Genomic DNA, 15,765 nt, shown 5'->3' with positions numbered 1-15,765 from the left:
CTGCTAGGAGTAAGCGTGCTCTTACAGCATGACTTTGAAACGCCGATAAATATTTTTTTCTGAATTTCTTTTCCTTCCAAAGGTTAAAAAGAAAAAAAAAAAAAAAGGACTGACTGGCAATTGCTTGTCTTGCACCGTCGGGGCGGCTCGCCGGTCGGCGTTCAGCGTGCTCCGCCTTGAAAGGGAAAAGCAGCGAAGCCCGAGTGCCCCGGGCCGGTGGGAAAGGTGCCCTTCGCCCGCCTCTCACCGGCTGCCCCGCGGCGGCTCTGCCGCTCCCTTCCCGGGAAGGCAGCTCGGCCGCCTCGCCGGCCCCGCGGCGGCTCCGCAGGCGCTGCGCGGAGCTGCGCCCCGGCGCCGCCCTGGCCCGGGGCTACCCTGTCTCGCCGCGGGGTTGAGGGTAGGGGGTGCCCTGTGGCCTGCGACAACCGCCTCGGAAAGTGGCGTTTCCTCACCCAAAACAGACGGCGGGGTTGCCTCTGCCGCTCGCACTGGCGTGTGTGTGAGGGCAGACTGCGGCGCTGCCCACCAGCGAGCGGGGACCGAGTGGTGCGAGAGGAGGGCAGGCGATTTTTCTTTCCTTTTCCTCTTTTTTTTTTCTTTCTCCTTCCTTCTTTGAAAATGTGGTGCGAATAGCAACTCGGTGTGGCTCCCGGGCCTGGAGAGGCGGAGGGAGTGGTGGGTCACGCAGGGCCAAATCCTGCTCGCCGGGAGGCGCCGGCAGCGCTCCTGGAGCCCCTGTGAAGCTCCTGGCCTCAAGTCTGTGGTTGAACGATTAAGGCATTTTTTAAATCGGCTTGCGAAATAAGGAAATTAGGACATTTCTCACCAAATCTATAGAGCCTGCCTCCCATAGAGAAGAAAAGCTCTTTGCCCTCCCCCTTAAAACAAATATGACATGGACTTCGGCAGGAGCTTTGCCAGCGATTTCAGGACATGCCCTTTAATGCAGCAGTAAGCTGTTGAAGATTAAGTAGTTAGGAGATTTTTTATGAACTTTTTAAAATGAGCATGGCCTCCTGAAAGCATAGCAGCCTTTACCTAACAGCTCTCTCCAAGGGGGTTCAAGATTGTCCCGAGCTTCTTTGTTTGACAAAGAAGGCACTTAAACTTTTAGTCTGGGAGCTGTGTTTCATACTTTACTCTCTGCCTTTTAAATAAACCTTTACATCTCACTTCCTCCTCTCAGTGAGCAGCCTCTTACTGATAACTGTTCTGTTACCTTTAGGTCGCTTTCTCTTATTAGGAAGCTTTAAGAACAACAAAGACAGACAACCAGCATTCGAAGACTATGGCCAATGGAACTGTATTTTCTTCTTGGTTAATGAACGTGTCAGGTGCTAAAAAAAAGCTGAAAAAAAACGGAGAAAAGCCCTTCCTAGTTTCGTCTCTGATGTGCTCGTAACTGAAAGATTAAATTGATTTCTGGCTAAGTTCATACCAATGCAATATTCACAGACTGGAGAAAGAGCAGAGAACAGAGGAAACCGAATACTAAGAATCCAAAAGAAATGATGCTCCAAAAAGATGAAGAGACCTCAAACCATGTGGCCTTGCCTAGACAGTGACCACATATACGGGTGGAAGTGGATGTGCAGCATTCCACACATTTTTGCATTGTGGAAAAATATTTGACTATTAGTTGGGCTATAGGACACTTACCATCAGGTGAAAACAAGGGCTTGTGGATAGGCAGCTACAGCAGAGCTACAGCAATAACTGCATAGATAGTGATACAGCTGCATTGCCACGATGTGGATGCTGTCACACCCGTAGATCACTTCAGCTTACTTCCTTCAATTTCAAGAAGTATAAAAATTATTCAGGGACCTGCTTTAAGAAACTGCAGTTTCATGTTGAGTAAGGGTAAAAAGAAATAGCAAGGAAGGGCGATGCAGTAGGTATTTATAGATTTTTCTCAGTTGACACCTTTTAATGGCTGTCACTGAGTTACACCTCTGCAAATCTACTGATCTCAGTGTTCTGTTTTCCCGCTCTAGTGGAGCAGCCTACTGGGTTTTTAGGGTGATCACTGAAAACTCCACATCCCCTTGCAATATGTCACCCCATTTTCTTGTTTTTAGTGCCTGCAAAGGCCCCTGAATGCGCTTTCCTGGGGACCTCAGTCAATAGGCGCTGCATGTTGGTGCAGTCCTCCCGTTAAATGCATGAAATACTCTCCCTGCCAGCTGTCACTACTTCATAGGTGACAGTGGAAAGACAGGAATACCTCCCTGGGCTACATCGAATCCAGCATTGAGGGCTGTGCAGCCTGGTGATAATGAGGAGGGTTGAGCAGCACCCGAAAGAAGATGGGCTGCAGGCAAGAATGAGCCATGCAGTTGAGAGCCTCACCCTTAACTCTTTCCACCTTTACTGGCTTCCCATGTGAGCTCAGGCACTCCCGACAACTAATTCAATTAACAAAAGGTGTAAATTAAAACTGACTGCAAACTGCATTGAACCTCAGTTTGCATACTTCTGTTCACAACGGAAGTGGCCTCAGTTTGATTTGAATTAATTCCCTTCCGAAATAAAATAACACTGAATCGAATAAAAGCAACTTTAATTTTGAATGGATGTCTACGTAGAACTGTTTGTGGTTTAACTTATCCACTTTAAAAATTAACTCTGTTCATTTTCCTGGGCTTTTCCATCTCACCTAGCTTACTTTGTCTCTCTATTTTAGTCTCCTATCAGTAAAACGGAAATAGTAATTGCCTGCTAACATTTTTAAGTCCTTGTGTTGAAGGGGCTTGGTAATTGCAGCATTTTGACTGATATTCAGTGTACATGTTATGCAAAAAACAGGTCTTGATTTCCTACATACGTGCAGGATTTTAGCCTGATAGTATTTTACGAGCTCTGTACACAGTTGTACATGACCACGCAAGACATACAGCAGTGGAGAATTAGGGCCTCACTGTGCATTTTAAACTTTCGCTGAATATCTCCTTGGCTTTGGCTCTGTGTTTTCTTTGAAGACTACGGGCCAAGATTTAAGAACGATTTAACTTTAGTCGTCTAAATGAACAGCTTCGGTGATGTTAACGGGAACTAGGGCACTTCCTTTATGAATGGAAATCAGGTCACTTAATTACCAAACAGAAATGTACAGAACCTAGTCTCTAGTCTAGTTAACAAAAGTCTAGTTTTCTGCACTACACCAACGATGAACTTTAACCTATTTTAGAGGTAGCTCTACTAAAATTGATAGGGCTGTACCAAGGATAAAATTTTCCCATTTTAATGGAACTAAATAGAGTACTTAGTCGTAGAAATGAGCACATAAGCCTGGCTTTCTCACTGAAAGTCATTTCTGTTTAAATGAATTTTCCAAGTGGCGTAGCACGGTTTGACTAGCACATGCTGTTAGTAACTACGGGAAAGACTAGATAAACACACTAGGTGTTGAAAGTGGAGAGCTTGTAGAAATTTTTTTATCAAAACTTGGTGAGTTTCGGACTGAAGGAATTCTTCCCTCTTTCTTTTCCTTTTTCCTACTGCCTGCTTTCTGCAACATTTTCATTTATTTCTTAAATCTTTTCACTCCAAATAGGTCTTCTTTGGTGCTTTTCAGTTGCCAAGAACTGGACAACTGTCATTATTTGAGCGCCATTATTTTTTTTGAACTATTTTCCAGAGGGTTAGGAAGGAACCAATTTTCAGTGAGCACTAAGGAAACAACGGTGATGCTAGCTGAGCTTTTATTTGTGCAGAAAAATAGTCTATTATCTTCAGGCTTCAAATCTAGCTGTTAATAAAAAATTACATCACCTACTGCTCTAAAAATACTCCTATATATAGACTGTGCCTATAATAAGAATAAGCAACTCTAGATATTCCGGCTAGATACGTGGTATTTTAATTCACTTCCTCAGTAACAGTAGTCATTGTTGGCACCTGGAAGTGACTGTGAAAATATAGATCCTTGTAAAACTAGGTAAATAACAGGGCATGCTGCACATCTGTTTGTCAGTAGAAGAAGTTACAATCTGTAGAAGAAGACAAATATCAATGAAAACATCTTCCAAATCTATCCTATAAATCATTTAAGACCAAAATGAGTACTCAAAGAGGAAGTTGGACCTGAAATAAGCAGGCACAGGTTCAGTAAGAAGCCAGAGCTTTCTACCACAGACGAATCTATGTTAGGATCTTAAGGCTGAAAAGGTAAACTATTCCTCTCCAGACTGAAAGATTTAAATACTGCTATGAATGTGAAGGAGAAGTGAACAGTTATTTTAAACTGCCATAAGCTCCTTTTTGTCAATGACTGCCATTTTCCTTGGGAGAGGAGTTACCTTCTTTCTCTTGGTTACGTTCAGGTCAATCTTGTGTCTTGCAACTGCCTGTACTTAAAGAAGTATTTCTGTCATTTTTTACTTAATAATTTTCACTCGATCCTGCTGAGCTTAATCTGGAAGGCCTGTATTGACTGCGTATGACTTTTGGCTCAATAAAGAAATCGAAGACATCTCTGCAAGAGCTGGGCCTAATTCCAATTTTCTTCTCTTTTCTTAAATGAAAGGATGCTGTCAATGTATTTTTGATTTACGGAGATAAACATATTTTTCCATTCTTCAAAATGTTTTATTACTTTAGAGGTATTTTAGCTTAAAATCTGACTGATTAATTTTATTGCTTATATCCTTTGTTTGTATGAGGTTGAAAATACATATGTTGTTTATATTACAGGAAAAAGAGATCAGACTTTCTCTTTGAGAGGAAAGATCTATCTCACTGAAGCTCTGAGTATTTTGTCAGACCAATTATCAGTGACTTTAAAAGTGTTCACCTTTTTTGTGGTGCAAGACGTGTAAAGTGTGTATAGACTGAAGCCTTTCCAGAATATTAGTTGCTTTCTCTTGCTTGGTAAGTTGTTCTGTTGTGTGATTTCTTTTTTTTTTTTTTTTTTTTGTCCCCATGGAATATGTTAACTAAAGGATATTTAAGATACTGTTAGTGAGAGAATGCTTTGATTTTGGTACTTATTGTTTCTAAATGGCTTTTGGCTCTTACCTTTGAAATGGAAAGAGGTTTCATTTTTGGACTCCATGTTACCCCATTTGCTGACTCCATTGCCGAACTTCTTGAGATGGTCAACACCACAGCCTCGAGCCTGCAATGACTTTGGATCCACAGCAAAGGAATGCTTCCACTTCTGAAACACCATGAGCTTCACAAGTGCTTTTCTGCTGGTGTAAAGGATATGATAGACACTATTATTTTATGTTTATTTCTTTCAGCCCCTATCTTAGTCCCTGTTGCTTTGCTTTTCACCGTGGACTCTTTTTTTTTAATAGAAGAATTTAACTTCCTTTTTTGAGGCAAATCTCAGGCCTCTGAAACTTTCTCTTCTGACTGATTCTTTCGTTTCATTACTCCTCCTTGAAATATTGGCCTCCGTGACTTTCTGTAAAGTCCTAATCCTCAATTTCTCTTCCTGTTTTTTTAATTTTCTGCTGCTCTTTATGAATTGTGCTCAGTTCTCCAACTTTGCTCCCTTCCCTTTCCCCTATCTATCTCCGCATAAAGAGCCTCAGGTGATCTTAAGGCCAGTGACTCCAGAACTTGCTTTGTAGTAATAACTTGTCCCCAGCCAGAGTTACTTCTTACATTTTTGATAGGCTCTCCCTCTTCCCACATCTCTCTCCTATCTTTGCCTTTACGCAGCCAAAGCTGTATGCTTCTTTGTTCATCCCTAACGCTCTTATTTCCTCTGCTTTCTCTGAAAGAGTGATGGTGTCAGTTCTTCCAGTCATGGTGAGGATGGTTTATAACACTGATGGCTTCTTTTTTTGCATAGACATGAAAGCTGGATCCAAGTCTGGTTATCAGGTCTTCCTCCAAAAGCATAGAATAAACTGACTTTTCTGCTAGATAAACAAAACTTTTATTCAGGCATCTGTCTGGCTTCCCAAACACGTCTCCTGTCACAGCTTCTGGGCCATTAGAAAAGCTCAGTTCATCTTTCTGGCTAACAGCTCTGGCCACATCACTCCTGTCACTTGCTCTGGCTCCTCATTTCCACTCCGCTTGAAATTCCCTGTCTTCACCAGCATGGCCCTTCCATAGCCCTGCCTCTCCCCTGTCTTTTCTCATACCATATTGTCTCCTCATCTCTTCCGCTAATCCTGCAAAGCCAGACTTGCCTGCCTTCCCTCTTTCTGTGCACATAAAGTGCACATTTGTGACGGGTCTTGCAGATAACAGAGTTTGTGGTGGTTGTGCGGGGCTCCGAAAGGCAAGCGTGCTAGACAGTTGTCTGTATTACATACTTAGATGCACACTACTTATTTTCCAGGCTCAGTAGATGCTCCCCAGTGCAGACTAACTCTAGTATTTTTCAGATTATATACTCGTAGCTCTATAGTACATCTTCTGTCTTACCTTTATATTGTTTCTTGGCCTAAACACAGGGCCTGTAAAAGCCAGATGCTCCCAGACCTGTCTGGTTTGTCCATGCCTGTAAGCAGACCTCTCACCTTTGAGTCTCTCTTTCCATTAGCCTTGGAGCTTCTGAAAGCTGCGAGCCCCACACGGAGGCACTTCAGAGCGCTTGGCTTCTTTGTGAGGTGACATTTCGGAGCAGTGGCACTCAGGCCCAGTCGTTTGTCCACCTCTGCGGATGACTTGGGTTTGCGCAATCAGTGGGGATTTTTCATCCCTGATAGGGGAATTCCAGGCATTGACTGCAGCACAGTTGGGTCTGTCAGGGAGGAGGTGAGAGGGACGAGCTCCAGAAACCTCCCCGCTGCTGTCCTGCGTGAGCTGTGGGTGGGGAGGGGGAAGTGTGGGGAAGGTGAGTGCATGGGGATGTGGTGGTTCAGGTTCCTAAACAGGGGGCAGTGCCTGAGAGGATGAAATGGACGGGCAAATCTTCCTGCCCTGAGACAGAGCCTGTTAGCAATGAGAACAAAAAAAAGTCTTCATTCAGGTGTTGATTAAGGAGAGGGAGTAGTAATGGGTCACCCAGAGCAAGTGCCATGACAGAGACCACTGGTGAATACCTGCCTGTCTGAAACAAATTATTACCCATGTGATGAGTACAAGGCACTTGGATGCTCCCCTTATAAAGCCAGGTACCCAGTAGGACTCGGTTGCTCAGGCAGAGTTTCACATCGTATGCTGCTTTTACTGTGGTTTCGCAAAGGCCCAAGTCCTTTGCTATATGAGTCCATGGACGCACCTGAGTAGTCCCTTTGAGGTCCATCACTTGGGTGATTTAACTGATCAGTGTTTCATTTGTTCCATACAAAAAAATAGCATAAATAATATGTATTTCGATTTTCAATACAAGTCTTCCGAATTGGTTCTCCAGGAATCTTAGCTATCTGCTCATTAAATGGATCTTAGATAAAACCACAGCTGTAAAGAGAGAAAAGCATCTAACAGACCAGATGCAAAAAAGAAAGGTCAGCAGTGTATTATGCTCTAGGTAGAAATGCATGAGGGAATTGGTGTCTCGACCATTTGTTTCTTCTGTACTGATCTTAAAATGGAAGTAAACAGACTACTGTGAGATGCTAAAGAGAGCATACAAGATTATTTACAATTCAGAAGATCTGCCAGCAACACTGAGGACAAGACTGTGACAGAAAGGAACCTGGAAAGCTCAGAAAATAGATTAAATTCGGGGAAAATAAACAAACCAGTTCACCTGGTAGAACACAATCATAAGGTGAAAGAGGAGGAATGGGGGACCATTCTAGCATACAGAAGGTTGCAGGGTATTTCTAATGTAGCAAGTCTGTAAACTGGCTAATGTAGCTCAGCTGGTCAAATGGTCATGCACCTAAAGGGCAGACCTATACAGATATCCAAGGAATAATACTTATAGAACAACTTATCACAATTATTCCATTGTAAGAAGATGACCACTGAGACTGCTATGAAAGTTTTGGAAGAAAGAGGACAGCCTTCTGTTGAGTGTTTCATGTTATCTTCCCTCCATTATTCTCAAAGGTTTAAGGTTGCTCTTGCTCTTACCAAGAAAGCTTAATAACTGCTAGTGATGCAAATGCAGCATTTGGCCCTGGGAAAAGGCCCTTCATTTTTCTTCATGTACATAACATTTACCCTTTCTACGCGCAGCCACTGTTCAGCGTTCCAGGGCCTCAGGTACCAAAGCACACCTAAGAAATAGGTCCAAGCCAGTAATGTTGGCATGTGACAAGGTCAATTTATAAATATATACGTGTATTGAAATGTGAAACTACTTCCCCCTGCCAAAACTTCAACTTCAGTGTCTTGCTTCTGAGAGGACTGATGTGCTGACAGAAACAAACAGTCATGGTGCATGTTAAAGAGCTAAAGCAGGAGGTAGAGTCTAAAGGGAATATGATGTAGGAAGTAGAGCAGAGATACAGGAGCAGGAGTAAAATAATATTTCAAACAATATCTCTTTACAGGCCACATTCTTTTAATCCAGGCAGTTTTCCAGAAGAGGGGAGAAACAGGTTTCTGCTGGACTTACAAAGTTGCCAAAGACCCAGTGCAAGTCCCCTTTTTTCTATCCCCAGGGCTGCTACATGAGAAGAATTTCTTCTACAAGTCATAGTCTTTTGATTCAAAACATGCCTTATTATTAGAAGTTTTACATGCTTCAGACTCAAACTGGAAATATACATAGAGAAAAATGTTGCGTAGTAAGGGAATAGAGTTTCATTTATACAAACAGTAGTAGTACAAACGGTACCTGTCCACACACCCGGTGTTGCTTGCTCCTTGACTTCCGCTTCATTGTGGCTCTTGAGAGCATTTGCTTTTACGCCAATATCCCTCTCCTGGGCTGCCTGCATGGAGCTCTTGATCCAGTCTATTAAGTGGGGCAGAATTTTAAGCCTGTCAAAAACAATGGAAGAACCTGTTGAGCTAATTTTCAGAGTAGTCAGTGTTGCAGTTTTGGGTTGGCTGGACTTCTTATGTTTTGCTGGGGTTTCATGTTTACTGGCAAAATGGCTAGGGAATTATTTCACAGGGTCATCTAAGGGAGAAAAGAAAACATCTTAACAGAACACATTCCATCACTTGACTAGCTTTTAAAAATATCTTTTAATATTTGTACGTATATTTGTGCTCTACATCATACACAAAATCATAATGGAAGAGAAAACACATCACTGACATCCTTTTTCCTACATCATTAAGGATCTTGCCCAATAAAGACATGTTGAAACATCTCTTGTAAGAGATATTATGACTCTGAGAGCATAAGGAGTAATAAGCACTTGTTCTCAAAAACAGTGCAACTGATCTGCTGCTATTTTATACATAAGTAAGTTTGAACAGTCCATGGAATGTCTTAGCTAAAGTCCTCTGCTGCCTTAGTAATAGGATTTTTTTCACTGACTTTTGTATTAGTGCCCCTACATAATGCATTAACCATTAAGTAATTAAATCCTGGGCCCAGTCTTGTTCAATATATTCCTCCATGACCTGGAGGAAGGGACAGAGTGCACCCTCAGCAAGTTTGCTGATGATACAGAACTGGGGGGAGAGGCTGACACACCAGAAGGCTGTGCTGCCATTCAGAGGGACCTGGACAGGCTGGAGAGCTGGGCGGAGAGGAACCTCCTGAAGTTCCACAAAGGCAAGTGCAAGGTCCTGCCCCTGGGGAGGAATAACCCCAGGCAGCAGGACAGGCTGGGGGTTGACCTGCTGGAAAGCAGCTCTGCCGAGAAGGACCTGGGAGTCCTGGTGGACAACAAGTTAAGCAGGAGGCAGCAGTGTGCCCTGGTGGCCAAGAAGGCCAACGGTCTCCTGGGGTGCATTGGGCAGAGTGTTTCCAGCAGGTGGAGGGAGGTGATCCTGCCCCTCTCCTCAGCCCTGGGGAGGCCTCCCCTGGAGTACTGTGTCCAGTTCTGGGCTCCCCAGTCCAAGAGAGACATGGCACTCCTGGAGAGAGTCCAGCGGAGGGCTACCAAGATGATGAGGGGAGCGGAGCACCTCTCCTCTGAAGAAAGACTGCAAGAGCTGGGCCTGTTCAGCCTGGAGAAGAGAACACTGAGAGGCGATCTCATCGATGTTTACAGGTATCTGAAGGGAAGGTGTCGAGAGGATGAGGCCAGTCTCTTCTCCGTGGTGCCCAGCGACAGGACAAGAGGCAGCGGGCACAAACTGAACCGCAGGCAGTTCCACCTAAACCTGAGGAAAAGCTTTTTTGCTGTGAGGGTGACAGAGCACTGGAGCAGGTTGCCCAGAGAGGTTGTGGAATATCTCCATCCTTCCCTGGAGATATTCAAAAGTGGCCTGGACGCGATCCTGGGCAATGTGCTCTAGATGACTGTGCTGGAGCAGGGGGGTTGGACTAGATGATCTCCAGAGGTCCCTTCCAACCTAAACGATTCTGTGATTCTGTGATTCTGTGATTTTGTGATTCTGTGAATTGCATCTTTTTAATACACAGTAAGTCTACCTTTGCGTATGGTAACAATTTATGTTGAAATATTTTGTGTGTGTTTTTTTAGTAGTTTGAGCACTCTTTCTAGACTCAAAATGCTCAGACTTAGTGGCTCCCACGTTAAAAAGAAAGTTCAAATAGCAAAGCTGCAAAACTCCAGTTCCAAGGGTGAAAGTTTTGCAAAGTGGTCCAGTAATAATAAATGTAAACTTTGCTATGACCACTTAGTGTCATCTAGTCAGAGCTAGTTAGTTAGCTTCTTTCTCTTTACTTGATTTTAATGTTAAAAAAAATCACATTTAATCTTGATTATCTGATACCTCGCGGACCAATACTAGCTCTTATTCTCTCTAGTTGAGCTCCTCAGAGACAGCATTGCAGAGTCACTGGAAGACCACCAAGTTTAACAGCTGCATTCTCTCTTCAGAAAGGCTGCTTTGGGGACAGACCTAAGCATTTGATTGGAACTTTTTGCCCCGGTTGTAAAGTTGTTATGCTGCCGATGCTGTTGTGCAGGTGAGCAGAGAAGGTGACTATATCCTTCTTGCTACATCTGAAATCCAATGCAGAGATCTGGTATTTTGGGAGACAGCACTATGAAAAGATGCAAGAGGAGCCCTCACCAGCTCCTGTTCATACTCTGTGTTAGCTAGGGAGGGATCCTCACTCATTCTGCAGCATGAGCCCTTGACCTCTTCCGAGTCTGATGGTGAGAAGAAAATATGCAGCCCCTGACTGAGACAAACAACCCCAGGTCTCTTGGGGGGAAGCACATTTTTCAAGAATTCCTTGTGAGGTGAAGCAGTTGGAATATTTTTTTTCCTTTGTAAAGAGCCTCCTCTGTTCTGCTCTCCAGTTGGGCGACCCTGCAGTGGGTTACACCCAGAAAATGGGCTAATTGCTTGGAACTTGGAACTGAGGCTTGGAAAATCTTTTTGTGTTTAAATCTGTACCTAATCAAATATCCACTGGCTCTGTCAGTAGAGCAAGAACATAGAGCAGACAGGCAGAACATTTCACACTGGTGGAAATGAAAAGCAATATTTTGATTTGGTTGCTTTGCTGCCGTTTAAATTCAGTTTACCAGGAGGTTGGTTCAGAGAGAGGATACTTTTGAAAGGGTTTTAATTGCTTCGTATATCAGAGTTCACTGTGTGTTAAGTATTTACGGTGATTACCTCTGCTGCTCACAGACTAAGGAATCCAATTGCATCTGGTGCTGCTTACCACAAAAAGTGTATGGAGAGGATAGCGAAAGTGAGACAAAACAGAAATAGATTTAAGTGCAATTAATAAAATGTGGCAAATATATATCTGGTTACTTACCAAAAAGAAAATGGCTATACCTTGTCAACCCTGTGACAATCTAATTATTCAGAGTGTTCCAGACTGATGTTGACAAACTGGATGGGATTCACATAAAAGTAACTCAGACCACTCTTGGACTTTAAGCGCTGGTTTACGGGAAGGATTAAAACAGCTAGATAAGTCTGTCTGTCTAGGTACTTGCATAACAGTAATGAATGTGATATATTATGCTGCATGGTGAAGGACTCAGTAGAAGTTGAGGGAGCCAGTAACCACTTACAAAGTTGTAGGCTGAAGAAAGGAAAGAAGTGGGTAAGGATTGCTGAAGGAGCACAAGTGCTAAGATGAAAAGGAGGAAAGCTCATGCCAACACTAGGAAATATTACCTCCTGTGAGAACTGTTAGGCTGTGGTCAGGAGTTGTACAAAACCCCTCAGTTGAGTCATTTAAACCAAACTGTAAAAAACACTCCAGAAAATATGCTGTATTGGCACAGGAAGAGCCTAGATCGGGAGCAACCAGCCTACTCCCTGGGTTCCTTTTCCCAAGAGCCCTTAACTGCTGGTATAGTAGATATTAATTGACATAGCAAGAAGTAGAATAGGGATGGCTGGAGGCAAAGAGGGAAAATTCGGTACCTCAGTTTTTTGCATCTTGGGGGCTTGGTGTGGCCTCTCTTACGCATATGCAGTAACCCCGCTGATATGGACCATCGCGCTGACAGGCAGGAGTGAAGCATGGCTTTGTCCAGTAATGACCTACTGTGCCAGCTCAGATCTAACCTTCTCTGTATCACTGATCAAAGAAGTCTGTTCAGAAAGGAACTTTTCAAAGATATAATGGGACGAGCTGGGGGATCTGTAACAGCCACTCCCATTTCATCTATGTTCACGGCCGTTTGTGGTTGTGGAAGGGGGGAGTGAGGTAGGAGACTTGCAAAGACATGTTACCTTTCTGCACTTGCATATTTTCACCTCTTTCTCCCGCCATCACAGGTTTCCCACATTTTTAGTTAAGAAGAAAAACAGCTGAACCTGTCACTCAAAACATTATGGTTTTCTTCCTTTGCTATATCAGTAGGGCAGGAGCTACAGAGACTTAGGAGGAAGCTCTACGGCAGTTGGACACAGGCTGAGGAAAAAGAATTGTTCTCTTGAGAGCTGCAGGAGAAAGCTGTAAAGTGAAAGAAACTGCTGTCTGTTACACGGAAAATGCTGACTTACTTGGCTTGCTGAGGTCTGACAAAGCTGGCGGTGCCCAGCCAAACCCATTATACCCACCCAGCCACCAGTGTTTGCTTTCTCCAGGGGTCTTCTGCCTATGGCTTTATCCCCATCACAGCCACCACCTTGTTCATCTAGCTAAAATAAATTTAAAATACCATCTCTAGCATAAATATTGTCTTTATTGTAAGGGATTATTTAGGGTATCTATAGGGGATCGGTCCTCAATCCATATTTGTTGGAGAATCTTGTTTTTTGTTTCATTTTACAGACAAAGGTCACCTCTACTTGTGCTGTGAAGATGATGAGCTCCTTTTATCTATAGCACCTCTCAATCCATCTAGTAAAATGACCCCAATGACCTAAAGAAATAAGCACCTCATGAACTTGAATATATAACATATTCACAGTACTCCTTTGAGCTGCAGAAATATTTTGTCTTGTGAAGAATATTACCCATGTTGTTCAAATGATCATAGAATGGGCTAAGGACTAGATTCACAGGGAAACTTTGAAATTTTGGCTCACAGCATTGCCTGCAGAAACCATCACCTTTGAGTTGGGCTGCCAAAGTCTGTTGGCACATCATAGGGAGAGTGAAGTACTTCGGATCATGCTCTAGGTTGTGTAGTTGCATGTGTAGTAGCCATAAAAGATGTTTATACACTGCTTAGCAGGCTGACAGGAAACACTGTGGGCACGTCCCAAGTCCCAGCCCTTCCTGGGTCTCAGGTACTGACACAGGGCTGCTGCGGGATGTATTCTGAAACTCCTTCCTGGAGGTAGACCCTGAAGTAGTCCATGCTCAAGGTTCTCAGCAACACAGCCTATCTGATGAGGAGGGCTGGAGAGACAGGACCTGTGCCAGAAAGAGAAGGGGGAGGAGAGGAAAAAACTGAGACAGAGAGCTAGTGAAGAGCCCTGCTGCTGCTTATAGCTGTGGGTCCACCTCTGGTGAAAGGAGGAGGGAGAATCCCACCAGCAGGAACTGGTCAAGCAAGGTCAAGCATTAAACCCAGCTTCTCAGGACAGTGCCATCAGCAAAGCAGACCACAGGGCTGCTATTCTCAGCAGGCTATGACCCTTATCAGCTTATCATAATGCTTTTTGTCTGGATGATAGCCCATATAAGACCCTCTGCCAGTCTACTCACAGTCTAGAGTGGACGTGGAAAGATTTATGGTTTAGCGACATACTGCCTCGTGTGCAATCAGCTTCTGTGTTGGAGATGTTGGTTTTTCTCTAAACTGTTGGACCTTCTGATCTAAGGATCTCTTTTCTTGCCATGTATTACAGCAGAGGAGACCCGTCTCAGCTGGAATCTTTTTGTTCATAAGGATTTTAAGGGTTGTAAGACAGCAGGGCTCTTCACAGGATATCCTCTAACAGGGCCTTCAGTCTTCATACCTGAAGTCTGTTAAATTTTGGCAAAAGACCATCCTTTCTCTCTCTATCAAACGTTGTAGGCTGGATAGCAAAAAATGGACTCAGCTATTTTTAAACTGTAGCTGGGTCTGTGGTCTGTTTGCCTGATAACATATTTTTAGCAGAATATGATAGGTGTCCTTTTACAGGAGAGGAAGGGAGTAAAAACTCCAGTGAAGAAATACATGTTTTTTTGTTTTCATTGCTCTCCTCCTGGCCTCCTGCTGTCGAGTGACTGCAAAATTCAAAGAGATTATTTTGGCGGTTCCAAAAATCTGTCATACAGATCTGAGTTTTTTCCTTGTATTTGTCAATGTGTGACTAAGCACAAGTATTACAGGAAACATGGAAATGTTTGGGCTTTAAAGAATGTGGAAAAAGACCTCCTACTGATTAACAACTGCTGTTTAATAAAATAATTTTCACGTGTCCAAATTGCTGATTGCTGATTGTTCTAGTGAGGGTTACATTCTGACTAGAAGGGATCCCACCAGTCCCATGTCATCAGTTGGAGTGCTCTGGGAAGAGTCTTTTCTGCAGCCGTTTCCTGCTTCAGAACAATGAGAATGAGAGATGTCCATCTTTGCTCCCCACTGGGCAGTGAAGTGTTTAGTACAGTCTCTAGGGTGGCACCAAAAGGGAGAGAAGGAACCAGGAGCGAGTCACTGGAGTACAAGGAAGCGTCTTTGTCTCAGAAACACAACCCACTGCTTGATTATGAAAGCCTAGCTAGAAGAGAAAAGCAGAAGATGTTTCACACTTGCTGAAATGTTAAGGGTCGTTATGGGTGTACCGGAAACTCGTTAGAAGGAGACAGGAAGAACCCAGAAACCCACTTAAAGTTCACTAGAAGTTTCTCTACTGTGGAGTTCTCACTCAGAGGCAGGAGCTCAAGCCAGCTGGCAGTTTGGAGGCTGCTCTCGTGCTTTCTTCAGCAGTGCTGGCACTCAGGCTGCCCACCGCACACCAAAGCCCTGGCTCTTCGGCTGTTTTGTTATTATAACACATTGTGCAAATTCAGATGTTCACATAAGCTTTTCTCTTATTTATGCTTTGTGTCATTTTCTGCTTTCCTACTAGGTGCAGACCTAGTTCAATCTTCCTGTGAGGTAGCTGCAGAGTGCTGCCAGCTGGTCTTTTACATGTGATGTGCTCAAAGCTTCAGCCAAACTCTTCAACTTGAACTGTGGCCACATTTGTGTTAAGTCTGATGCACTCATAGTAAGACGTATTTCCTCTGCCTGCTTCTTACTGGCTACAAAATAGGGCTTCAGCTCCATGCAGCTGTGTAGTCTTAGTCTAAATGTGACTGAAGACAGTAAATTGATGAGGCCTTTTCATTCTGTTTTACAAGGCAGCCAGCTGATGCCAGGAAGGACTGCTTATCAGCATCAATCACCACCCTGT

This window comes from Struthio camelus, chromosome 3 (genome assembly GCF_040807025.1).
Source record: "Struthio camelus isolate bStrCam1 chromosome 3, bStrCam1.hap1, whole genome shotgun sequence".
NCBI classification, from domain to species: Eukaryota; Metazoa; Chordata; class Aves; order Struthioniformes; family Struthionidae; genus Struthio; species Struthio camelus.
This window is presented reverse-complemented; position numbering follows the sequence as displayed.